The 26,196-nt window shown below is 40.7% G+C and overlaps 1 pseudogene; it reads left to right on the forward strand.

Moving 5' to 3' along the window:
• The first annotated feature begins 3,783 nt into the window (after positions 1 to 3,783).
• LOC113898923 lies at positions 3,784 to 3,873 on the forward strand (annotated as a pseudogene).
• Positions 3,874 to 26,196: the final 22,323 nt, after the last annotated feature.

The raw sequence follows: 26,196 nt of genomic DNA on the forward strand, positions 1-26,196 counted from the left end.
CGCCCCCTGTTTAGTGCCTTTCTGCCTCCGCGGCTTTGCAAAAGCCTACCCGGGTTGCAAAGAATGGCTGTGTTTACCCTAGTGGGTTTTTAAGCCCCGGGCAAATAATGCCCCCTCCCCTGTGCGCGCTTTCCTGAACTGTGCCTTTGTGTTTTTGTAGGAGCAGTAGGTAAACCTGATCTAGACATTTTGCGTGTAGATGCATTTCCTCCACTCCTTTCAAGGACAGGAGCTGGGGGCGGGGAGCGGCAGCGGCAGCCGCTGCAGGTGGACCGAGCGCGTTCGCGGGCTCGGCCGCCCCCGCTCCAGCGCCTGGGAATCCGGTCCGCGGTTTCGCGGCTGCTTGCCGCTCCCGGGGTACGTGTGCTTCTGCTAAGTTTGCGTTTGCAGCTCTTGGTAGCTTTGGCATCCGAGCTGAGGCGTCTCTGCTCTGTAAACAAACTCAGCGATCCTCGTCCCCAGATCCACCTTTTTGCACATACACAGTTTCTTGCTTCTGCTGTTGCCCTTGATCCGGGAGGTGGGGGTGTGTGCAAACTTGCACAGCCTCCCTCCGGGCTCTGCCTGACGGTTTGGGGTTGATTTAGAAGCGAACGGGTTTGTAATTAAGAAATTCGAGGGCTGAGTAAGGCTGCTGAAGCTGGAAAAGGAAAACAAATAGATAACATGGTAATCGCTTTGTAAATAAAGTCGTTCTGGAGGTGGGCACGTAGCTGCACGTCCCGTATGGCACCGCGCGCGCACACACACTGCTGGGACTCTTCCTTTTCAGTGAAATTGCTCAGTGGGCCAATAGGCGATAATAATAACCTTGCTTCCCAGAACGCGGCACAACTAGCCTGGTCGTCCATTTGGCTCATTGACTTGCAAATAAAAGCCCTAACGCGGGCCTGGGCCACTACCCAGTCGGAGCTCTCTTGCTTTCTCAAATGGGGAAGCCGAATTGTTTCCCCAACACCGTGATGAGGTTGCTTGGAGCTTTTAAATTGCTCTTTATGTGGTAAAAGTGAGTTTAGCGCTCCGAATAAGGACTTCTGTTCAGAGTTGTTTCTTCATAACTAGATATCCATTGACGACTTCCTGCTGTGAAGAGCAAGTTCCCCCCCCCCACCCCGCTTTTTTTTTTCTCTCTGCATCTTGCTCACAGGACTTTTTAAGGCCCTTTTTGAAGACTGGAAATTCTGATACATTTCCCCTTTCAAGAATTTGCAGAAGAGAGCAAATCCTGATTATTTGAATTTATTACCCCTCTGTCTTCCTTTAGTTATATATGTGTAGAATAGTTAATATATGGATTTAAACATTGTTACTGTCTTCCTCTCTTTCCTTTTCCACACCCTCCATCATTTATAACCGTGCGTGCAATAATTTTTAAACCTCAAAAAATGTTTGCACAGGAGCATATTGCAGTTTGGGTTGCAAGAATCCCCTGATCTCTTGTCCACCCACGACTTATACCTGTAGGTCATGGGCTTGCAGTTACAGAATCAGAGGCTTGAGAAAACAACAACAACAAACTTGATACTTCCTATCAAAAAAATAGACTCAAAAATACTGGTCAACTTTCCCCGCCCCAGCCCCCTCCCCCTCAAAAATTGCCAGATAGATTGTTTACTTCCCTTCCTTGTACTGCAGTGTCTTGCGACACAAGGACTGGCTCTTGAATGTCTAATCTAAATTCCCCTTGAAACCATTAAAGAAAGGTGCAGCTCCATCCTGCTCCAGTGGTTCCACAAACTATTGAGAAATCCCTTGAAAGGTCACCTCCCCATCCCCCAACCCTTAGAGGAAAAAAAAAAATTCCTTCTGGGACCAGCTGGTGAGAACATGGTGTGCTTTGTTCATTTATTCATCCATCCAGTGAATATTTACCAAGTGCCGGGCACTTTTCCTAGCTCCTGGAGAGACAACCAGGACAAGAACTCACGGTCAAGAGTGGAGATGGACAAACAAGCCTTGGACACACTTTGATAAGTGTCACAGCAGCACTAAGCACAGGGACTTCTGGAGCACATAGGAGGGACAACCTGGACTTCCAGCCTTGGGAAGGCTTCCCAGTAGGAGTGGTGATAAATGGAGGCCAGGAGGGGGACACAGGTGGGAGAAACAAGGTTGGAGAGGTGAACAGGCTGGATCCTACAGGCATTGGTCCCCAAGATGAGAAATTAGGGTTGTGTCTTGAAGGTAAAGAGAAGTGAGTGAAGGCTTGTGAACCAGTGAGATGATCAAATTTTCATTTTAAAGCGATCAGGACAATACTGTGGAGAATGGATTGAGAAAGTAAGACTGGGAGTGGGGAATCCAGTTGGTGGGCTACTACAGTCATCCAGGAGTATGCAAAACCCAATGTAAGCAGGGGCTTATCCTGTGAACTGGGGTGAGGCAGTGCAGCTGTATGTGGCCCTGAAGGTGGTATATGGTTGTATTTCTTTCCTAGGGCGCTCAGGCTTAAACAACAGAAAATTATTGTCTCACAGTTCTGGAGTCTAGAAGTCCAAGATGAAGGTGTTGGCAGAGTTGGTTTGGAGCGCCCGTGAGGGAAAATCTGTTCCATGCCCCTCTTCTAGATGTGGTGATTTGCTGGCCATCTTTGATGTTTCTTGGCTTGTATGTATATCGCCCCAATCTCTGTCTTAATCCTCGCATGGCATTTCTTCCCTGTGTGTATGTCCAAATTTCCCCATTTTATAAGGACTCCAGTCATATTGGACTGGGACCTATCCTAATGACCTCCTTTTAACTTGATTATCTCCGTAAAGACCCTATCTCTAAATAAAATTCTTCCTAAGGTCCTGGGGATTAAGAGTCCAACATTTTTGGAGAGCCATTATTCAACCCATAACAGTGGTAGAGAAACTGAGTAACACGGGATCCCCACCATCATGGAAGAAAGATGTAGGCTGGAACTCTCTTCCCAGCTCTCCTGCTGGTCTGCACTTACATTCCTTCATGTGAGTGCTCAGCCTGAGGTCTTCCTGACTGTCTTCCACAACTAGCACAGTTTGCCTACACTGTTTTGTTTTTCCTCATGGTATTTATCCCTACCTGATTTGTTGCATATTCAGTTTTCACTGTCTTCCCCCACTGGAATGAAAGCTCCAGGAGAGAGCAGGGACTTCGCCTGTTTATTCTGTGTCTAAAACAAGTCTTTCACTGATTAGATTAATGAGGGAATGGATGGATGGAATGAATATAGCAGAAGTACCAAGGGAACCCAAATAAAGGGCTTAAGGAGGGGGTGGTCAGGGAAGATTTTTCTGGAGAAGGTTACTTTCCAGGTTGGCAGCAGAGAAATCTAGCAGAAAGGAGAACAGCAGCTTACCACTGTCTGCATTGTGGCTTGGCATGGACTTGAGGAAAACTCATCTGTTTGCGAGGATCGTTGATTGCTGAGTAGGGAGGGAGGTCCCTATTGGTGTGAACTTTTGATTGAAACAGAGCTTTTAGAGGTAAGCCTTGGGCTTCAGCTAAACTGAATTGAGGAAAGGCTGACAGAAGGGCCAAGCTTCAGAAGATATACACAACATTTTATACTTGTGTGGTGGAGCCAGGGTGAGGCTGGGGGGCAGCATGGGTTCTAATATTGGGTTTTATTATACTGTCTAAAGGATCTCACCTAATCCTCACCTGAACAAGTACGGATTACTTTCATCACTTCAGGAAGGAGGATTTTGAGAGTTAAAAAAACAAACACACCCCCTGCCACCCAACCTACCCAACACCTATCTTTTCAGAGGGATTAGGGAAAAGGGGAGAGAAGGACTCAATCAGAGACAGACACTGATACTCTGGTTTCCCTTCAGATTATATAAATCTTTTGCCTTTTACTAAAGATTTCTGTGGACAGAGACAGACACTGGTTGGGCCCACTCTCCTCTTCCCCTCCTCCCAAGACCTTGACTCCAGGTCTTAACTGAAGAGAAAAACACCACTGCTGCTTTGTCCCACCGTCCACTTGGCCACCATAATGAGGCAGGAGCCTCTATTTGAGCATGAAGTGTGACAACAATCCCTATTTCTGCCTTTCTCCTTTCCTCCTATTCTCCTTCATTCACAGGATGGAAAATTCTGTTTTGCTGGTCTGTGGAATAATTGGGAAGAAGTTCTTCCACAGGAAGAAGCCCTGTATGCAGCCTTGCATTATCTGCCTTACATATATGTGTCTATGTCAAAATAAGATCTTCATATAATTTTTAAACCTATGAATTTTGTTCTAATTAATAAAGTACAAATTACTGGAAATAAAGTACAAATTCCATGACTAAACTTGGAAGAATTTTTTCTGCCTTCATGTATTTTCACATTTGATAGAAAGTTATTTTACCATGGAAGCAGGGGACAGTGAAATGTTTTTATTAAACAGGGGTCTTAAAACTTGACGGAGTTGATGCTATCTCACCTGAGAAGATGGTTGAAGATTCTAGAACATCATCTCTGATTCAGTAGATTGGGAGTGGGGCCTGAGGATCTACATGTTTTTTAAAAAAAGCCTTTAAATTAGTTCTGATATTTAGTCCAGTTTGAGAACTACCAATCTTGTCCACAGGTGGGTGATGACTGGGGTTGTTCTGAAAGTGATCATGGGTATAGAGTAAGCCTGGTTTATGCTCGTGAAGTCCTGTTCCCCTGAATTGCCTTTTCCCCCACCCGCCTTGATTGGAATTTTGCCCATCTTTGAAGGCCTAGCTCAGATAACATCTTTTTCAAACCTTCCCTGATCCCCAGATAGAAAAACTTCTGGCGCCCTTGGTGCCTCCCAGGGCATTTTGCTCAGCTCTTCCTTTCTGACTTATTCAGGCTTGAGTTTTGTGTGTTTGTGCCCCCTGCTGTAGCCTTCTGTGTGATGGCAAAGGTGCCTTGGTGAGCCCCCAGGGACTGCACAGTGTCATGCATAGAGTATCTTGCTTTAGTCTGCCTGGCATGTCTTAACAAAATACCACAGACTGGGTGGCTTAAACAATAGACTTTATTTTCTCACAATCCTGGATGCTAGAAGTCCAATATCAAGGTGTCAGCAGGGTTCGTTCTTCTGAGGCCTCTCTCCTTGCCTTGCGGGTGGCTGATTTCTAGCTGTGTCCTCACCTGGTCGTTTCTTTGTTGCCTCTGTGCTGAAGTCCTGGGTGTCTCTTTGCCTGTCACCAGTGCACTTCTCTGGTGGCTCAGATGGTAAAGCGTCTATCTACAATGCGGGAGACCTGGGTTCCATCCCTGGGTCGGGAAGATCCGCTGGAGAAGGAAATGGCAATCCACTCCAGTACTCTTGCCTGGAAAATCCCATGGACAGAGGAGCCTGGTAGGCTACAGTCCATGGGCTTGCAAAGAGTCGGGCATGACTGAGCAACTTCACTTTCACTTTCAGTCAGATTGGATTAGGACTCACCCATTATGGCCTCATTTTAATTTAATCACCTCTTTGAAGATCTTATAACCAAATACTGTTACATTCTGAGATGCTGGGAGTTAAAGCTTCAGTGTATGAATTTTAGAGGACACAATTTAGTCCATAACATGCCTCAAGTATGTTTGGATAATTGACATTTTATTACTCTACAACTTTAACCATAAATTCAGACTTCCTAGGTGACTTTGTGGTAAAGAATTCACCTGCCAATACAGGAGACACAGTAGACGTGGCTTCGATCCCTGGATTGGGAAGTTCCCCTGGAGAAGGAAATGGCAGCCCACTCTAATATTCTTGCCTGGAGAATCTCATGGACAGAGGAGCCTGGTGGGCTGCAGTCCGTGGATCACAAAGAGTCAGACACAACTGAGCAGGCATGCATTCTCTCTCTTAACAATAAACTAGACAATACTCGCATGGGTTATAAAGTTGGATGAAGTATGTTGGAAAGCAAAAGAAAACGGAGTGACCTTAACTAGATAAATATGCCATCGAAAACAGGATTACATTCAATAGGAAAAACTTTGAAGGCCCCAGTAACAAATTGAACGGGTATTGGACAGGAAATTATTGACTAGGTATAACATATTCATCAATCAAGTTCCTACAGTCCTCCGTTCTACCAACTGAGCTATCGAAGGAGCTTGACTAGGTATAACATATTCAGTCACACACACACACACACACACATATTGTGAGTCAAACTGAGCTATTGGTTGGGAGGCAGCAATGGAATTCTGTTATTAAAAAGAAAACAATCGGAGTGTGTTAGAAGTGAGAATATCAAATGCTAGAACTGGAAGTAATTCTTTTGCTGCACTTGGCTCTTCTCAGAGATTGTGGTTGGTTTTTAACTTTACATTTTAATAAAGAGTTACAGAAACTAAAGACGGTTCATTGTAAAAAAAAAAGGAAATATATTTAAAAGGATGGGAAATGGGACTTATAATGGCTGTTTAATCTGGAGAAGAAAAAGCTGACAGGTGACTTAATCCATATGTTCTGGTGTATGCACAGGGAAATGAATATGGTGGATCCTTTCCAGATGTTTTCCTTTTCCACTGAGACAAAGAAAAAAGCAAAGCATTTCTTAAAAGAGAGCTTTAGATCAGTGGTTTTCAAATTGAGTTCTATAGACCTTGAGTGTTCTTAGCCTCACTTTTGTGTGCATTATATATTAAGGAGTTCTTGTTCAAATTTGTTTTAAAACATTGTTCTGATATTAAACTGTTATGAAAACTAATGCTTTGGACAATACAAAAATCACAGAATTCTAATTCGGGGTGAGACTTAAAAAAAAATCTTATCCAAACTCCCTAATTTTCTAGATGAGAAATCTGAGGTCCTGAGAGGTTAAGTGACTTGTTAATAAAGGACTTCCTAAACATCAGGATTTTAAAACACCAGATCAGATTATCAGAGGCAACTAAGTCTTTACGAAGATTTCAGTGAAATAGGATAGAGAGGCATTGAATGGTTTAGATCAGCTTTTCCCAACTGGCCTTCTGTGTTATAGGTGGGAGGGTTGTAAAAGGCAGTAACAGAATCTGTGTCAATTTCTACTTCTTAGAAAGTAAGAAGTACAATCATTTAAAACTATTTTTGCAGTTCAAAATGGAAGTTTGAGAGTCTCTGAGAGTGTGCTGAGTGAGCCTACTAAGCTGCTAATAGAAACATCCAGCCAGCAGGCACTTAACTCAGTTTCTCTCTTGCTAAATACGCCTGTCAGAGGGGAGGTTTTTGCCATTTTGCTACTTGAATTTGTTTTGATTCTCATTCACATGTAATGTTTTTAAGGTAGAAAACAAATGGTCCTGAATTAAATAAATCAATGAGAAATGTCACTGTATAATCATTTTAATAATCATTTTGCAAAATGACTTATGACGATGCTTACCCCAAGGAAGGGTTACCTTCATATAATGAAAATTCTTATATAACACAAATACCTAACTCTAGAACTCAAAACTCAGTGCTAGAAAGAGAAAATATAGTGATGACTACATCCAAGTTGACCTTCAATTTGTAAGAAATAAAGATTCAATCAACTGCCTCATGAAATAATAGTGGAGTTATGTTTATAAATATAGTTTCAGGCTTTTATAAATATACAAAAACATAACAACATCCTTTTATCTAATTAGTTATAAATAACACAAAATTATTTTTTAAAAACCTAGTTGGTTTTTAAGTACAAAATACAAAAACTAAAAGCATGGAGAAATGAAAGTATTTTGTGTCAATTTCTGATATTAATATCATTGTATGTAGTTATATTTCAATATAGTTTAAATTACACATTTAGTACAAAATCCAAAGAGAATACGTTGCCTGTTTTAAATTTGTCAACAAATTACGCTTTTCCTTAATAATGGATTCAAAAGAAATCATACAATAGAAGACTACTACAAAGAAGAAAAGAATTTGTTTTTATATTTTTTGTTTAATAAGTGTTATTAAAAATTGGGTTAAAATAAATTCCAATAATACATTTATCTAAAAATAATATATTTATCTAACTTAGCTGAGTTAAGGTACTGGAAAGACTGAATGTTAACCACTTTATTTTTAAAATATAGGCTTCTAATATTAAATAAATATATGACTCCAAAATTGTGAGTTCAGTCGTCTTTCACTCATTGATTCATTAGTTCCGTCTTCCTTTTATTCATATGCCTGTGCAATAGCTAGATAAGAATAATATCTATGAGTGTGTGAATTATTTGTATTTTAATTGGCATTTTCTGAAGTGCTTGTAGAGCTTTAGTTCTTTTAAGTAATTTAAACAATCTTTTTTACACCGTCAATTTGTAGTAAGCAAGGGATTTCCAAACTAATTTAATGTGCAGCCTAGCTTCTGGGATGGGTATGTAGGGGTATCTGAGAAGCACCCTCAGAATAACTTTGAGATAAGATTATCTTCTAGGAGTGAAAGAAAGGAGCATAAATGTGTTCAAGATAAGATCAGCATTCTTAGCAGGAAAGCGAAGCTTCTTAGGCCTCCTGGGTCCCTTGACAGCAGCCACCAGAATTCTAGGCACCGGAAGGGCATACCTCCTGTTTTAAGTTAATAAACTGCTATTCATCAATCTCTTTTGGTTTCATGAGTGAGCCAGTTCATCTTTGGATGGATAATCAGCTAAGCTGAAGATGCTTAACAGGCCTTGGTCTGTGGTGTCTTCAACAAAGGGGAGACATAGGTACAATGACTGATCCTTTGACATCCCTCCCTTTGTGTTATCTCTGAGCTACAAATACAGTGGTCTGTTGAAATAATTTGCAGTATTGAAAAATCAGAATGCTACTTACTGGTGTCTTATAATGCCTTGCCCTCCTATCAAGTTTTAGTGTGATTTTGCTCCAGCTGGTCAGAATCTCCATTCTTGTCCCTATTCTATATGCCTTGTGATTTTCCTTCATAGTCCTTCTTGGGATGTGTAGTTACACATTTATTTTGTGACTCTTTAATTACTGTCCCCACGATGGCAGGGACCACACTTGAATCTCATCCCATTGTCACAGCATTATATCCCCAGTGCAAAAACAGGATCTAGCTCAGAGGCAGTGATCATGAAGATATAATAAAACTTGTCATTCCTCTGACCCTTACTGTTAAGCAATTGAAGTCTAATTTAAAATCTTCTTTTAAAAAAATTAAAATGTTTTCCAGTATTCTAGTTTGCCTCTCTGTAGACTCTATAAAAGTTTTCTCCATAAGTGCTAATCTATGCTAGATAATTTAGAAAAAGAATTTATTAATATAAAATTTAATTTTTGTTCATGTTTTCAAAACTTCTTTAGTTCTTGTTGCATTTCCCACCTTCTCAGGATTCAAAATGCTCCCTCGCAATTAAGCTCTTTTCTAGGTCACTGTATTTTTTAAAATCAACTTTGTGTATCCTTCATAATGTATTATGAGGGAGAAGAGATTTTGAGAATCAGGACTCCTCATCCCTGTTTCTTTCTACATTTAAGAGGATATTATTGAAGTGGATTGAGCAGAAGATGAACCTGTATGCAATGCATTTATATGTTCCCACATTTTCTGGTGCAATAGTGGAGCATAAGGATGATTTTATGGAATATTAATTTAGATGTAAGTTCCAGAGCATTATAACACCCACATGGAGTCCTTTCAATGGTCTTTGTTGCTTTGTTCCCAACCCAGGGATCAAACCCAGGTCTCTCTCATTGCAGGCGGATTCTTTACACCTGAGCCACCAGGGAAGCCCAAGAATACTGGAGTGGGTAGTCTATCCCTTCTCCAGGGGAATCTTCCTGACCCAGGAATCCAACTGGGGTCTCCTGCATTGCAAGCAGATTCTTTACCAGCTGAGCTACCAAGGAAGCCCTTTGTTGCTTGACAGGTAGCAACAAGAGAAAAGGAGATAGGAAAAGTTAGTGCAGATATAAAGCAAAAAGTCCAGAGTTCATGAGGCAAGAGGACTCTGCTGTCTGAGATCTTAGGTGATTAGATAAAAGGTGCAAACTGGAACCTGCAAAGTGAAACTCATTTAGTTAGCTTTAACACAGCGTGGTTTTCTGTATGTCACCCCTCTTTCTCTCATTGCCACTACCACAAACTCTTCCAAGCTGGGGACTGTAAGTTATATTTTTGTGTTCCCTAATACCTAGTACAGTGTGAATTCATAACTTGGTTTGTATAGAACTGTAACCCAGTCTCTTTTCATTTTACTTTGCCGATAGAGAGTTATTAAATCAGGGGAAAGAGATTTTGATAAGGAAAGTTAGTCTTAGGAAATAAAAACAGGCTCAAAATAGATCTCCCCTGGTGGCTCAGGTGGTAAAAGTGTCTGCCTATAATGCAGGAGAGCCGGGTTTGATCCCTGGGTCAGGAAGATCCCCTGGAGAAGGAAATGGCAACCCACTCCAGTACTGTTGCCTGGAAAATCCTATGGACGGAGGAGCCTGGTAGGTTACAGTCCATAGGGTCTCAAAGAGTTGGACACAACTGAGCAACTTCACTTTCAAAATAGATCAGAAACTGTTTTATCTATTTAAATATACACTTAAATGGAGAAGAGAAACTATATTCTGATATATATTAATTTGATAAACAACAAACTGGATTAATTGGCTTTACAAAACTCTTAAAGAATTTTATTTTTTGGAGGAGGTGACTAAGTTACAGTTAGTAAGTATGCTTAGAGAGTGAAAAGTGAAAGTGAAGTCACTCAGTCGTGTCTGACTCTTTGCGACCCCATGGACTGTAGCCTACCAGGCTCCTCTGTCCATGGGATGTTTCAGGCAAGAGTACTGGAGTGGGTTGCCATTTCCTTCTCCAGGGGATCTTCCTGACCCAGGGATCAAACCCTAGTCTCCTGCATTGTAGGCAGTCGTTTTTACCATGAGCCACCAGGGGAGTCAGATACTACAGAAATTCATTGAGGTTTGAGTCTGTGTTTTGATCTTTTGTTCTCTGATCATCTATATTTGTGGTTCTCTTTTGAATGTCCTTCTTTGTCAGCAAGAGTGTACAACTGTCATGATGGTAGTTATTTAGCTTGATGTAGCTGTGCTCCCGTAGTCATGTATGGATGTGAGAGTTGGGCCATAAAACTGAGTGCTGAAAAATTGATGCTTTTGAACTGTGGTGTTGTAGAAGATTCTTGAGAGTTCCTTGGACTGCAAGGAGATCAAACCAGTCAATCCTAAAGGAAATCAGTCCTGAATATTCACTGGAAGGACTGATACTGAAGCTGAAGCTCCAATACTTTGGCCACCAGATGCGAAGAACTGACTCATTGGAAAAGATCCTGATGCTGGGAAAGACTGAGGGCAGGAGGAGAAGGGGATGGCAGAGGATGAGATGGTTTGGATGGCATCACTGACTTGATGGACATGAGTTTGAGCAAGCTCTGGGAGATGATGAAGGACAGGGAAGCTGGGGTCGCAAAGAGTTGGACACGACTGAACTGAACTGAACTGAACTGAGCTGTATTCCTAAAAATGAAAGGGCCTGGGTAGCTAGAGCTAGAAAGTTTCAGTTTTCTTTAAATGTGTCAAATTACTAACATCATCAAAATCTTTACCAGAGTGTCCACTGATGGATGAATGGATAAAAAAGAAGGAAATTTTATCATTTGTGACATCCTGGATGGACCTTGAGGATATCACACTAAGTGAAATAAGTCAGACAGAGAAAGACAAATACTGTATTATCTTACTTGTATGTCGACCTAAAAACACAAAACAAAACAAACTCTAATTCGTTGATACAGAGAACAGGTTAGTGGTTGGCAGAGGTGGGGGTGTGGTGGTAATTGTGGTTGTGGTAGTGAAAATGCGTGAAGGTGATCAAAAGGTACAAACTTCCAATTATAAAATAAAATAAGTCCTGGGGATGCTATGTGCAGCATGGTAACTCCAGTTAATAATGTGTGTGTGCGCTGAGTCACTTAGTCATGTCTGACTCTTTGTGACCACATGGGCTGTAGCCCACCAGGCTCCTCTCTCCATGGAATTTCCCAGGCAAGAATACTGGAGTGGGTTGCCATTTCCTACTCCAGGGGATCTTCCTGACCTAGGGATTGAACCTGCCTCTCTTGCCTCTCCTGCATTAGTGGACAGATTCTTTACCACTATACCACCTGGGAAGTCCTAGGTAATAATACTGTGTTACATATTTAAAAGTTGTTAAAGAAAGGAAGAAAGAAGGAAAGTTGCTAATAGAGTAAATCTTAAAGGTTCTCATCACAGAGAAAAAAATTTGTAACTATGTGTTGATGGATGTTATGGTGATCATTTCCCAATATATACAAACATTGAATCCTTATGTTGTATACCTGAAACTAATGTAATGTTATATGTCAAGTATTTCTCAATAAAAAGAATCTGGTTGGTGTACAAACTGTGACTCTAAAACAGTAGGGAAGGTTTCATAAGCCATATGCAAGAATATTCCTGATTGCAACCACACCTTGAATGAAAATAGAGTTTTTGAAGTGAACTCATAAGAATCATGGAATCATTGTAAGTTACAGATGGGAGGGCTCTTAAGGTCGTCTAGTCTAACCTACTGCATTTGGAGATTAGAGATTCAGGCTAAAGGAGGTGAAATGACTTGCCCGAGGACACAGAGGGAATCAAGAGCACATCAGAAAGAGATGAACTGTTCTATGGAGTTCATGCCCATTTGCTGTGTGTTTCTGACAAACTTGAGGGGATCACCTGCACACGAGCTGGCATTATAGAGAAGCTACAGGGAGCTAAATGCTCCCTGCACAGTACAGGCCAGAGACTGTCATCATGAGGTTGCCAGGGTTGTTTTTAGCTTCTAGAATCTCTCGAAGGGCAAGCCCTTATCAGAACTCTTGCTGGGGAGTATGTGTGGGTTGTGCTGGAGGTCAGGCGTTTGCTCTGAAGCAGGTGAAAGATAAAGGACCCCTGTTCACACAAAGATGCAGAATCAATTCACTGATAACATCTTGATGTTCTGTTTTCAGATCATTTCTTGAGAACCTTTTGGGCAAATATGATAGAAATCAGCACTATAAACTAGAATTCTGGAACACCTGCAGGCCATGGTACAGTTCTGACTTGGGTGAAGACTGCTCAGTGGATAAACAGAATCTGAAAAGGAAAAGTGTCTAATATGGATTTTACTGACAAGTTCATTGTGTCCCTTTATCAGTGCCTGCGAGACCACTTGATCACCTTTCTTTCCAAGCACCCTTGTTTATTACAAGTTTCTTTTAATTTTTAGAACACAAAGATGAGATGATATGACTGGACTTTTGAGATGTAAATAGACATGAAGTTTGCCCTTCGAAAGTAAGTGAAACTAGAAAGGACTGCACATGATGTGTGAGACTAGCCATACTCAGTGAGATTGTCTATATGGGTTTGGTTGGGGAGAACAGGGATAAACTATCTAACTAAGATGACCAGGCTATGAGTCTTAGAGAGGCACTCTCATGACAGTAGAGCAATGAAACCACTTTGGAAAAGCCCCAAAGCAACACAAATGATTAGTATCAACTATGAAAGCCAAGATCTGATAGACAAGTACCTGAAGAACGATGGACAGAGGTTCATGACATGGTTACAGGAGGCAGGGATCAAGACCATCCCCGCACAAAAATGTAAAAAGGCAAAATGGTTGTCTGAGGAGGCCTTACAAATAGCTGAGAAAAAAAGAAGCTAAAGGCAAAGGAGAAAAGGAAAGATATACCCATTTGAATGCAGAGTTCCAAAGAATAGCAAGGAGAGATAAGAAAGCCTTCCTCAGCGATCTGTGCAAAGGAATAGAGGAAAACAAACATGTCCATGACGGAGCGACTAAACTGAACTGCTGGAAGCCAAAATCTAATGAGTTGTCTGAAGGAAGAGGTGTTAACTGAAGGCAGTTGGTCAGCATCATTTAGATGAAATGGAGTCTAAAAAGGGAGATTTGGCTGTGTTCATCTGCACTGGACAAAAACGATACAAGTGTGGGTTCCTTGAAAAGTGTCCTCTTCTACATGGCAGTGTTTGCTCACTGGTTTTACCATGACCTTTGTCACCATGATCATTTTTCTCGCTCTGATTCCATGGCCACCAAGGAAATTTCTGATAAATCAGTTCAACTTGTCAGAACCAGAGGAAGATATAGGGAATATTGTTAAGATATTATGGTAGGGGAAAACTTTTTAAGGAATATACAAAAAAACCCCATAAATTATTCATGAAAAGACTGCTTCTTTTGACAAATGAGATAATAATGTTAAAAGACAAATAGGAGACTAGAACAATATATTTGTAACATATATGATAGGAAAAGGATTATTACCCAAAAAGTGTAAAACATGTTCAGTTCAGTTCAATTCAGTTGCTCAGTCACGTCCATCTCTTTGTTGACCCCGTGGACTGTAGCACGCCAGGCTTCCCTGTCCATCACCAACTCCCAGAGCTTGCTCAAACTCATGTCCATCGAGTTGGTGATGCCATCCAACCATCTCATCCTCTGTCACCCTCTTCTCCTCCTGCCTTCAAACTTTCCCAGTAACAGAGTCTTTTCCAGTGAGTCAGTTCTTCACATCAGGTGGCCAAGTATTGGAGCTTCAGCTTCAGCATCAGTCCTTCCAGTGAATATTCAGGACAGAGTTTCTGAATGGAAATGGACTGAAAGGAAATAGGATGGACTGGTTTGAGCTCCTTGCAGTCCAAGGAACTCTCAAGAGTCTTCTCCAACACCACAGTTCAAAAGCATCAATTCTTCAGCACTCAGCTTTCTTTATGCATGACTCTGGAAATCTATGCATGACTACTGGAAATACCATAGCCTTGACTAGACAGACCTTTGTTGGCAAAGTAATGTCTCTGCTTTTTAATATGCTGTCTAGATTGGTCATAGCTTTACTTCCAAGAACCAAGCGTCTTTTTAATTTCATGGTGGCAGTCACCATCTGCAGTGATTTTGGAGCCCAAGAAAATAAAGTCTGTCACTGTTTACATTGTTTCCCCATCTATTTGCCATGACATGATGGGACTGGATACCATGATCTTAGTTTTTTGAATGTTGAGTTTTAAAACATAATAAGTATGTAAAAATACGTTTAAAAATGCTATCAAGCTAATTAAAAAAAAAAAGACAAAACCATCCAGTAGGAGCTTCTTGGTGGTCCCGTGTTTGACAATCCCATGCCAGTGCAAGGGACATGGGTTTGATTCCTGGTCCAGAAAGATCCCCCATGCCGCAGAGCAGTCAAGCCTGTGTGCCACAACTATGGAGCCTGTACACCAGAGCCCGTGCTCTGCAATAAGAGAAGCCACTCCAGTGAGAATCTCCTGCACAGCAACTGGAGAGTAGCCCCTGCTCACCGCAACTAGAGAAAGCTGGTGCACGGCAACAAATAAATAAATAAGAATTTAAAAAACCCACCACCCAATAGGAAAGTGGACAAAAAAGTGAACAAGTAACTCACAGCAAACCATAGGGAACCAAGTGATTAATGAATATATGAGATGATGCTCATATATTTGACAATAATCTGGGGAGCTAAAAATGAAATACCAGTGGGATTTAATTTTAGTTTCCTGAGTTTGGAAAATTTAGAGAGTCTAGTACTATTTGCAGTTCAGAACATGGGGAAGCAAACCAATATGGCTTCTGGAGTATGAACTGGTGTAATCATATTCGAAGGCCCATAGCCTATAAATCAGCAATTCTACCTCCAGGTATATACTTACAGAATGGGAATGGATAAAATATACTATAGTCATACTATAGTATACTGTAGAGCAGTGGGAAGAAGTAAGCTAGCTAGGTCTGTGTAACTCTACATAAATGGCTCTCAAAAAGTCTTTTTTTCTTTCAGCTTTATTTAGGATAATTGAGAAATAAGATGGTAAGATATTAAAAAGAAAAGAATCAGGATAGGATGATACATGTAAGAAGATATTCTACTTGGTGGACCTAAGTATTTCAGCCACCGAGAAAGCATGTTCTTTTCCTATTAAAACATAATAAGTCTGGGAATGAGTGTATATTTTATTTTAATTTTGGTTAGGACATGTCAGACTATTGAGTCTGCTAAGCACTTAAAAAATTGAGTTTCTGCACCTGAAAGCTAAGAATCACATTCTACAATATAGTGACCCCTCCAACCAAGTATTGTCACCTAATGGCTAACTGGACCCCTCTAGGGCATGGAGAGACAGTTCATTCTCTATGAATACCATGTCTTTTGGTTCTGATGTCCTGTGGTGTGTGTGTTTCATGCCTGGCAGATTTCACCGGAAATAGCTGCCCCATCAGCCACCATACTAGTGATGCCCCACTGGAAGCTTCCAGACGCCTACAAGTCAGCCAGGCAGTGAAATAAACATTCTAGCACCTTTAGATACTTCTGAAATCTGCAGACCTTTAAGATGCTTCAGACTGTTTAAAATGTTAAGTGGGTTTTGCTTTTGACTTGAATTATTTAAAATAATATCAAGAACAATAAGAACCTCAAGTTGATCAGAAACTCTAATTGGCAATTATATATTATTATATGTACAAAATAAGAAAGTTAATAATTAACTGATCCAGTTGGCTAGGGATCCCTCTTACCCGCCCCCCGCCAAAGTGAAAGTTGTTCAGTCCTGTCTGACTCTTTGCAACCCTACAGACTATACAGTCCATGGAATTCTCCAGGCCAGAATACTGGAGTGGGTAGCTAGGGGTTTTTCCCAACACAGGGATCAAACCCAGTTCTCCCGCATTGCAGGTGGATTCTTTATTAGCTGAGCCACAGTTTCTAAGGAGAAAAACAATAAAAGAAGTCTTTGGTGATGGCTTTTTTCTGTCATCAACTGCCTCACTGAATTTTCCTCCTTAGACAACACTATGTCTAATGTCTTAGAAAAAGAGTGTGCCCTTGGGGAAAATAAAGAAAGAAAGGAGGAAGACTGCACTTCCCGAGGGGCACACTGTGTGCCATATAATACACTATTTGCTTGGTATCCATTGTCTTGTTTAATTTCACTTAAATTTAATTTTCATAAATTTCATTTAATTTTGATATCAACTCTGCTAAAAAGGTATTATTATCTGAGGCCCAGAGAGTAAAGTGATTTGACTAAAGTCACTCAGCTGCCAAGAGGCAGAGCTGGGGTTTCAAATGAAGTCTCCCTGACTTCACAGGTGAAAGGCTTTCTATTATTGTCTATTAACTTTAAAAGACCCTAGGGTAGAACAGGACTCTGGGCCAGGGTTACCTTTTGCAAAGCAGGAGTTGTGTTTATTGTTTCTCCAAATCCAGAAAAATGGCTTCAAAATTTATTGGCCATTCATCCCTCTTTTCACCACTTGGAGCACTTCCCCTCTTCTTCCTCCTACTCTTCACCTCCCAACTTTGAATGAGATAAAAGCTTTTCAAAAGACATAATAAGATACAAGGACCTTTACACAAGGATAAAACAGCAAAAGATAAACATCAAAAGATGGATAATGGGATGGGTAAATCCTGGGGGAAGCAAATTTTCTCAGAACTTCCTGGTAGTCAAGGGAAAGAGAGAAATATCCTCTCTTAGATGGTTTCATTGTTAAATAAGGAAAGGATTACTTGTTCATTAGGAAAGATTTTTTTTTTCTTGTTGTTACTCTTAGCCCTGAATGGGATTTATCATAAATCCCATGAGTTATCCTAAAAGAGATATTAAATGACATAAGAGAAAATTCTAGGGAACAGTTTTATTAAAAAAAATAAAACTAACAACGTTTTGTTCACTACAGATGTCTACAGGTGAATGTTTATGTCTTAATTGTTTATTCAGTTCAGTTCAGTCGCTCAGTCGTGTCCGACTCTTTATGACTCCATGGACTGCAGCATGCCGGGCCTCCCTGTCCATAACCAACTCCCAGGGTTTACTCAAACTCATGTCCATTGAGTTGGTGATGCTATCTAACCATCACATCCTCTGTTGTTCCCTTCTCCTCCTGCCTTCAATCTTTGATCTTAGAAAAATCTTCCCTTGAAAATCTTCAATGGCTTCCTTCAATGGTATCACTCAGACTATCTCTCCCACTTGTTTAGAGTCAGTCTCTTGATTCTTTTCCTGCCACATTTTAGACTGGAAATCCTTGGAGAAGGACCACAGTGGCTCCTTGTGCTTTGTGTAAAACATACAGACACACACACAAGATATACAGCATGTAAAGGATCATTCTATAAGGGCTAGATTTTTATAATGCTTTATACTTAAAAAAAACCCCACTTATAAATATCTACTTGGGAAACTTAGCAATCAGGCAAGACATCTGAATTTTATTCATTAAACCATATCTATTACATCTGACCCACTGATGTGTTTGTTTTTCTCTTTGTAAAAGCTCCTATTTTTACTTCCAGATTGAACCATTCACAAGTTCTTCGCTCTTTCTGCTTTGTTTCTTGTTGCACATGCCAGAAGTCAAAACTTTCTGCAGAGTACAATGGATAATTTTGAACTTGAATAATCCATTTCTTCTTTCTCATGTTTATTAGAATCATAACAATTTTTAGTTACTTTCCGAATTTTTCCCTCTTCGTAACGGTTGCTGCTGCTACTGCTGCTAAGTCGCTTCAGTCGTGTCTGACTCTGTGTGACCCCTGAGACGGCAGCCCACCAGGCTCCCCCGTCCCTGGGATTCTCCAGGCAAGAATACTGGAGTGGGTTGCCATTTCCTTCTCCAGTGCATGAAAGGGAAAAGTGAAAGTGAAGTCGCTCAGTCGTGTCTGACTCTGAGCGACCCCATAGACTGCAGCCTACCAGGCTCCTCCGTCCATGGGATTTTCCAGGCAAGAGTACTGGAGTGGGGTGCCATGGTTATTCAGTTGCATTTCTATGCACTCTTCCTTTGATTCTGCATCTATAGATTTTGTGTACTTCTGGCATTATACAGGTATATAACTTTTTTTTCTTTCGCATGTAGACTAAGCTTTACTGCAGTTTGAGGCAGACCAAGGGGGAGATTATATTTTAATAGCACAATACATTTAGAGCTGATTTCTAATAAATTATGTATGATTGTGATGAAAGCAACTGATTTAATTGCATTATAGAGGAGTAAAATGATAGAAAAAGGTAATTTTCCATTATAGAAAAGTAACTCTTGTGGAAAATGCAAAAAGATGTTTAAAAAAAATGGCGCAAAAATTGCCAGTTTTCCAAAAGTTGACATTTTAGAAATTTTTCTTACAGAGTTTTTCGGAAGGCTTTTCCAAGGACTCCAGATGGAGTTGGGGTGAAGGTACAGGACTCTTTCCAGCACTATTGCTTGCAGAGCTGTGTACCTTGACCTTGCACGTGACTGGAATTAGTGTGGGTTGCTTCTAACTCCCTGGGCTGCAAGTAGCTAGCTGCCTTTATAAATGCCACTGAGATGCGTCTAGCACAAGTTATCACATCTGGCTGGTCTTGGGTATAGGAAAGAGCCTCAGCTATTGGTTAACAGGCTGTGAAGAAGCCATTTGGGTAAAACATAGTACCTTCAAATATGGCACTTTATTTTCAGCTGCAAGTTCCTTTTCTCCCCTCCTAGATACTCTCTCATTTCCCCACCCCCTTGCCTAAGAACTTTTGTTTAAAACTGTTGGGGTTTCCCTTTCTACTTTATCTATCCAGAACAATTTTTGTTAGTGGTTCACCTGTTTAGAATACGGGGAACACTGATGATAGAGTAGTATTCCTGGTGGGCAGAACTCCTTTCCTACCATTGCTTCAAGATCCCCCTAAATTTAGTGCTCTCTTTTTTCTGACTCATAGCTCTCAAGCTCCCCATCTCCCCTGGTGGTCTGGTGTTAGCCTGAAGTTGGAGGTTTCTGGCAAAAGGTGGTTTGCGACAAGTATTCTCACCCAGCTGCAGTGGGCTGTAGGGGTCGGGGTGGGGGTGGGGGTGGGGGTCGAGATCAAGCTGTGAAGACCCTGTGCTGTTGGTGCTCTTCCCTGGTTTGCAAAACTGTCATGTGGGGACCAGGATGGGGAAACTGTTCTTCAAGATGCTTGTGCATATCAAATGCGACTTCCTAGAGGCTCCCTCTATGCCGCTTCTGCATTTCAAAGAGGGTTTATTTATCCCATTAGTTAAGTCCTCACACTTAAGGCAGAGAGGCTTTTTACAGGTGTGGAACTCTTTTAGAAAAGACTTTCTATACGTTTCCCTGTGTTGAGCTGACAAGAAGTTCCCACATGGGTTGCTATGCTAATTCAAAAGATGTTTTGTTGCTCTAAGGAGAAAAGCAAACACTTCAGGAAGAGGAAGTTTTCACAGAATATTGTAGATCTGGTGTGAGTGAATGAAACTAATATTTTCCTTCCTTTAGCAGATTCATCGTGGCAATCACAGTTACAACTATTATCATTTAGTGACCCTAAGCTTATTCGTTGCCATTGTGATAAGTTTCCTAGTTAATCCTATGACTCCAAGTCTCCCATTTCTTCAACACATTCTACAAACTACAGCTATAGTGATTTTTCTGTCAAAAATCATATCATGTTACTCCTTGAAATGAAAGAAGTAAAAGTGTTAGTGCCTCAGTCGTGTCCAACTCTGCGACCCTGTGGACTACAGCTCTTCAGGCTCCTCTGTCCATGGAATTCTCCAGGCAGGCATACTGGAATGGGTAACCATTCCCTTCTCCAGGGGATCTTCTGGGCCCAGAGATGGAACCTGCATCTCCTGCGTTGCCGGCAGGTTCTCTATGTGACTCCTTACTCTCCACTTAAAATCCTTCAAGGACCCACAGAAGGCAATGCTACCTTTTTAGTTTAGCAGAGAAATTCTTCAGTACCTAGCCCCTGCCATCCCGCCCAAAGGTACTCTCCTACAATCAGTATACTTTCTTTCTTTCTTTTAGTTGCGGCATGTCAACACTTAGTTGGGGAATGCGGGATCTAGTTCCCTGACTAGGGATCAAACCTGGGCCCCCTGCATTGGAAGCGTGGAGTCTTAGCCATTGGGCCACCAGGGAAGAATCCAGTATACTTTTTAAAAGCAATAGAGAACTAGCACCTGTAAACAGTAATTATTACGTACCAAGCTTGGAGCTAAATGCTTTGTGTGCCCTTTGACCCTCTTAATGACTCCACAAATTAGATGTTCCTACTTTACAGAGAAACTAGAGACTTAGGTTAAGTAACTGGGGGAAGTCATCAGCTTCTGAGTGGTGGAGGGCGGGCCCCGGGGTCTGTTGTCACAGTCTGGGTTTAGCCAGTGTCCTGTACTGTACTCCGTACACTGTGGAACCAGTGCACCATGTTGTTTCTCCTGCTGAATTGCTGGCTGTTTCTTTCCCATGGGCTCAGTTGAGACTCCTCTGGAAGCCTTCCCAGGCTCCCCAGGGCAGAGTTGGGAAATGATGCCTCTACAAGTATGGCACCAAGGTAGTGTGTGCCGTGGAACCCTCATTAAATTGTATTGGGTTTATTTGCATCTCTGTTTCCCTGACTAGACCGTGAACTTTTGGGGGACAAGAAATTTAGTCTTTGTATTGTCAGTGTCTACTTTAGTCCTGATGCATGACTAGCTGGTGTGCACTGAGTTCTTGTCAAATAGAATGGATCTATAGGAATTGGGGAATATGATGCTTATCAGGTTTGCTTATTCTCAATCACCCTTTGAAAGTCTATTCTCTGGCCCACAAGTTCTCTGTCAAAAGGTTTCTACATCCCTCAGGGTCCTTGAAGATTTTAATGAACTTCTTGAGGTATTTTCAATATTTCAAAAATGCTAACAGAAATCATTTTGCTAACCTGAGATAAATCCCTGTGGGCTAAATAAAATGTCAGGTTTCTTTGCTTTTGGCTAAAATCATATCAACTTGGTATGGTAACAGAGATTTTTTTTTCCTAACGATCAGAAACTTTGATTGGCAGGAAAGTCTTATGTGTGATGAATAAAACAATAAGAAAATAAGTTTTCTGTGATTAAAATAATGCTTGTTTAGTGAAAGAAGTTTCTCAAAAATTAAAGTCATATCGGGGAAAACTAATAAAAGTGACTCTTAATGGTGATTCTCTGTGATCTTTTGGAATCCTTCACAAATAGTGGGAAATCTGCCTTAATTAATGGACACATATAGCCTGCAATCTTATCTGCGTAGAATCTCCCTTTCAGAAAGCTGAGCAAATTATCTCTCTGATTGTATAAATAAGGCTTTTTTAAACATTTTTTTAACCTCTCTGTTGACAATTGAATGTTAGAATGATATAGTTTCTTTGTGTGATCCACTGATCATTGGAATTAATATTCAATTGAAGTTATGTTATTTTCAAAATTTTTATCATTACTGCTTTGCAAGAAGGGGGAGAGAAAGAGAAGGAGAGGAGAGAAGAAGGAATGAATAAAGAAAAAAAAAAGGATAAGAGAGCATAGCTGAGAAATTAGTTTTTCTCTCTTTGCTATGAAAGCCTTTTTCTAGCCAGCCTATTTTGGTTATGAACATTGCCAGCAGGCTACTTTATTGAAATAAAATCCAAATCTTTAATTTGTTAGGTTTTTCACTGACTTGGTCTGGAATACATGATTATTATAAATTATTCATTCCTGTCAGTGAAGGCAAAAGGTCCTTCATTAGTACTTCTGGCTCTGTCACAAACCTTTCCATGGGATCATTTGGTCTTACGATTTATTATAGAATTTATAGTGTATAAACATTGTCATAACCTTTGGAGTTATAAACTCGTCAAACCTTTTGTAATATCTCTTCAGTCCCTTGTACTGTTTGGCTGACACAGCTTCCTAGGGTTGTAAATATTCTTCCTTTTCTTGAACATCATTTATAGATAAGGCTACTTTTTTATTTCTGGACTCCCAAAGTCATAGTAATCAAGCTTCATATAAGGTAGCAGTCAGGCTCTGATACCTGCAGCACCGAATTCTATTCCATTTGAAGTGCAGCCATCATCTATCTCCTTGCTCTAGTTCATCCTCCACAAAGAAGCTGGAGTTTTCTATTCAAAAGCCAAATTGGATCCTATGGATCCTCCGATTAGAAATCCATCAAGACTCCTCAATGCTGACATTTTCAGCTCCAAATTCCTTGATGTGATATTCTAGGCCCTTGATAATTCATCTTCAAGGCTAACTTTTCAGCTTTTGCCAGCAGAGACACTAAAATTCTTTTTCTAATAAATTTTTATTAGAGTGTAAGTGCTTTACAATGTTGTGTTAGTTTCTGCTGTACAAAGAAGTGAGTCAGCTATACGTATACATAGATCCCCTCCCTCTTGGGCCTTCCCTCCCCCTGACCATCCCAACCATGAGGGTCATCGCAGAGCACTGAGCTGATGTGCTTTACAGCATGTTCCCACTAGCTGTTTTACACATGGCAGTGTATATACATCAATCCTAATCTCTCAATTCTTCCCACCCTCTCCTTATACCTCTGTGTCCACATGTCTGTTCCCTATGTCTACGTTTCTATTCTTTCCCTGGAAGTAGCTTTGTCTCTACCATTTTTCTAGGTTCCACGTATATCTATTAATACAACCTAAATGTTCAAAAACAGATGAATGGATAAAGAAAATGTGGTACATATCTATAGAAATGTAGTACATATCTACAGTGGAATATTACTCAGCCATAGAGAAAGAATGAAATTGGATCATTTGTAGAGATGTGGGTGGACCTAGAGTCTTTCATACAGAATGAAGTGTGACGCTGAGGTTCTTTTCTGTCTGACCACTTTGGATGCTGGCCTCTCTCCAACATGACGTGACCTTTTGTATCTAGAGTGTTCCATTCCCACTCATCCTCCAAAACTCTGTTCAAATGTCATCACTTCTGGGTATGAATGCTCATTCTTATGTTATAGCATATATCACCTTTTGATTTGTACTGTAGTTAGCCCTTTTCCTGTCTGCCTCTTCCATTTTCATGAACCCTTTCAGGGCAGGAGTCAGGTTTTCTTTGTATTTGGATCTTTGGGCCAATGACTTCCAATTAATAAGAAGACCATAAAACTTTTACCAACCAACTGGGAACACTTTTGAGGGTGCAGGGCTGTTAATAACTGTGTTGGGACCATAAGTATAAACCAGATTTACCCGGGCATTACAAGACATGTTGTTATATCAATCACTCCAAGATTTTCAGTGTCCCTGCCTTTACCTACTTTTCAGGTTTTATCTTTACCCAGTCTCCTTCCCTGTCACCCACCAGTGTAGAGGCTTCACATAACCCCGCCAAACTACCTGGTGTTCTGAGATGGTTTCTGCCGTCACTATCCTTCTGCCACCACTATCCTTCTGCCACATCCACCTGGAAAATTCTTCTTCACCTTTCAGGATTATTCTTCAGAGAACATTCCCTCGATTCTCCCCAGATTGGATAGAAGCTGATTCTGGGACACTTACCAACAGTAAGCACGCACTACTTTGTATTGCACCAAATGCTTCTTTATTGCTTTGTGCAGCTAGAGTAGGTTGGAACTTCATGAGGCAATGATTGCATCTTATCTCTGTTTTCCAGTCAATCTGTACTATTTTAATAAATGTCAACAGAATTAAGCACAACTTTGGAATTGCCATAGATTTTAGGTGGCAAATCCATTCAATCTTTTGTAACATTCCCCTTTACTATTTATTTAGCAAATGTTTCTGGGATTGAAATTGTTTTTACATTTTAATAAATGTTACATTATTGTTTGTTCAAATGTATACATCTGATACTGAATTATGATTTTATTTGAAAGGTAACTGATTTTTGGTACTTTTTCAGCATTTAAAAAATAGCTTCTGGACCTATAATCTTCTGACTAGCATTCTGGCTTTAAAAAGTTTTAAGGGTATGTCCAAGATTGATTTTTTTTAAAAAAGAGTGTCAATTCCACATGAAATATCTTGAGATTTTGGGGAGAAATTCTGTGTTCATATGTGACTGAATTAGAAAACAAAATGAAATTTATCCTTACCTCATAATTATTCTGTATCTCTTGTTGGCTAAATATCAGCCAGTCTTCCTAAATCCTGAGTGCTTGAGTAACTGAATTTCATAAAGACTGCTTGAAGTAAGATGAAAACTGAAGCGACCAGTATCTCATACGAAGCACTTATGAATCACATCCATACACTCTTCTTTTTTTCCTAGGAAAAGACACCCAAATCATCTACTTCCTCCTCTTCTCTCACTTCAATCCATGCACAGGAAGTGTGACACCCTTGGTATAGAGAAACAGTAAAAACAGGTCTGATGTGTTACCAGGCTCATAAAATGGGTATTTAGAGAGTGGTTGATGACTTGTCCCATTTCGTCCTCAAGGCCTGTGGTTTCTCTCAACCTACGGGGATAAGAAGAATTACTGAAATCAGTCACACTCTTTGAGCACCTAGCCCTGTGTTTGTCATACTCTGCACCGGCCCACAAATAATTGAGTGAAAAAGGAACAAAAGCATATTTGGCAATTTTTGTCATGAATTAATCTGGTTGAGGTGTTTGGAGTTCACAAAAAAGTGAGGAGAGTAGGAGAGAGAAAAACTGAGTCAGGATAATGCATCCAGAAAGAATGAATATTGGCTTTAAATTTCCAAACTTTTAGTTTTAATATCGTCGCTTAGATTGTTCAAGATGTTGCTTCTGCTCTGGCCTCTCGCACCGACCTGTTCTCTTGTTCAGTTTATTGGGAAATACTTGAAAAGTGCTCACTGTGCCTAGGGCATCACCAGAGGCTCTGGGAAAACAGGTAAAAGATAGGCCCTCTGCTGCTTGGAAGCCTGCATTCTGTTTATCCAGTTACATGGTGAGTGACATTTTCCATGACAGGTCTTGCCTCAGTTTAAGTGGTTCCAGTGCAAGTGATCGGGGCTGCCCTGGATATTTTATGAGCTCCTTTATATCCCAATTAATAGTGATAATCCCACAACGCCCAATTAGTCGAAAGACTAGTATATCTTAGGTATTGTCCGAAGTAGAGTACAAACCTTCTTCCATTTAACTCTTGTATCGACCCGTGGTAAGGATTGTTTTTAGATGAAGAGACTGAAGTCAAGAGATGCTAACTGACTCACGTTGTCACTAGCAAGTTGATAAGAGTGCTCAGGGCAGAGTGGGGGTTGGCTAGTCTGTGAAGCCAATTTCTCAGCCATTACCCTGCTCAGCTTGTATCCCCTTCTTCTGGCCTCTGGCAGAAAGTATTTAAAACCTTCCCCACACCTGTGCCTGGACTTAAGCCTTGCCCCTTAGTGGAAATCTCAAGTGAGGACTCAAGAGTGAAGACTTTTTTTTCTGAGTAGGTGATGCACCAACAGGGCTTTGAGAATTACTGTCACCCAGATCCTGTACTATTCTAGATCCTTCCATCCTCCCTTTTGCCATGTGGCTGTGGTTGGCT

The sequence above is a fragment of the Bos indicus x Bos taurus genome, chromosome 9 (genome assembly GCF_003369695.1).
Source record: "Bos indicus x Bos taurus breed Angus x Brahman F1 hybrid chromosome 9, Bos_hybrid_MaternalHap_v2.0, whole genome shotgun sequence".
In the NCBI taxonomy this organism is placed as follows: Eukaryota; Metazoa; Chordata; class Mammalia; order Artiodactyla; family Bovidae; genus Bos; species Bos indicus x Bos taurus.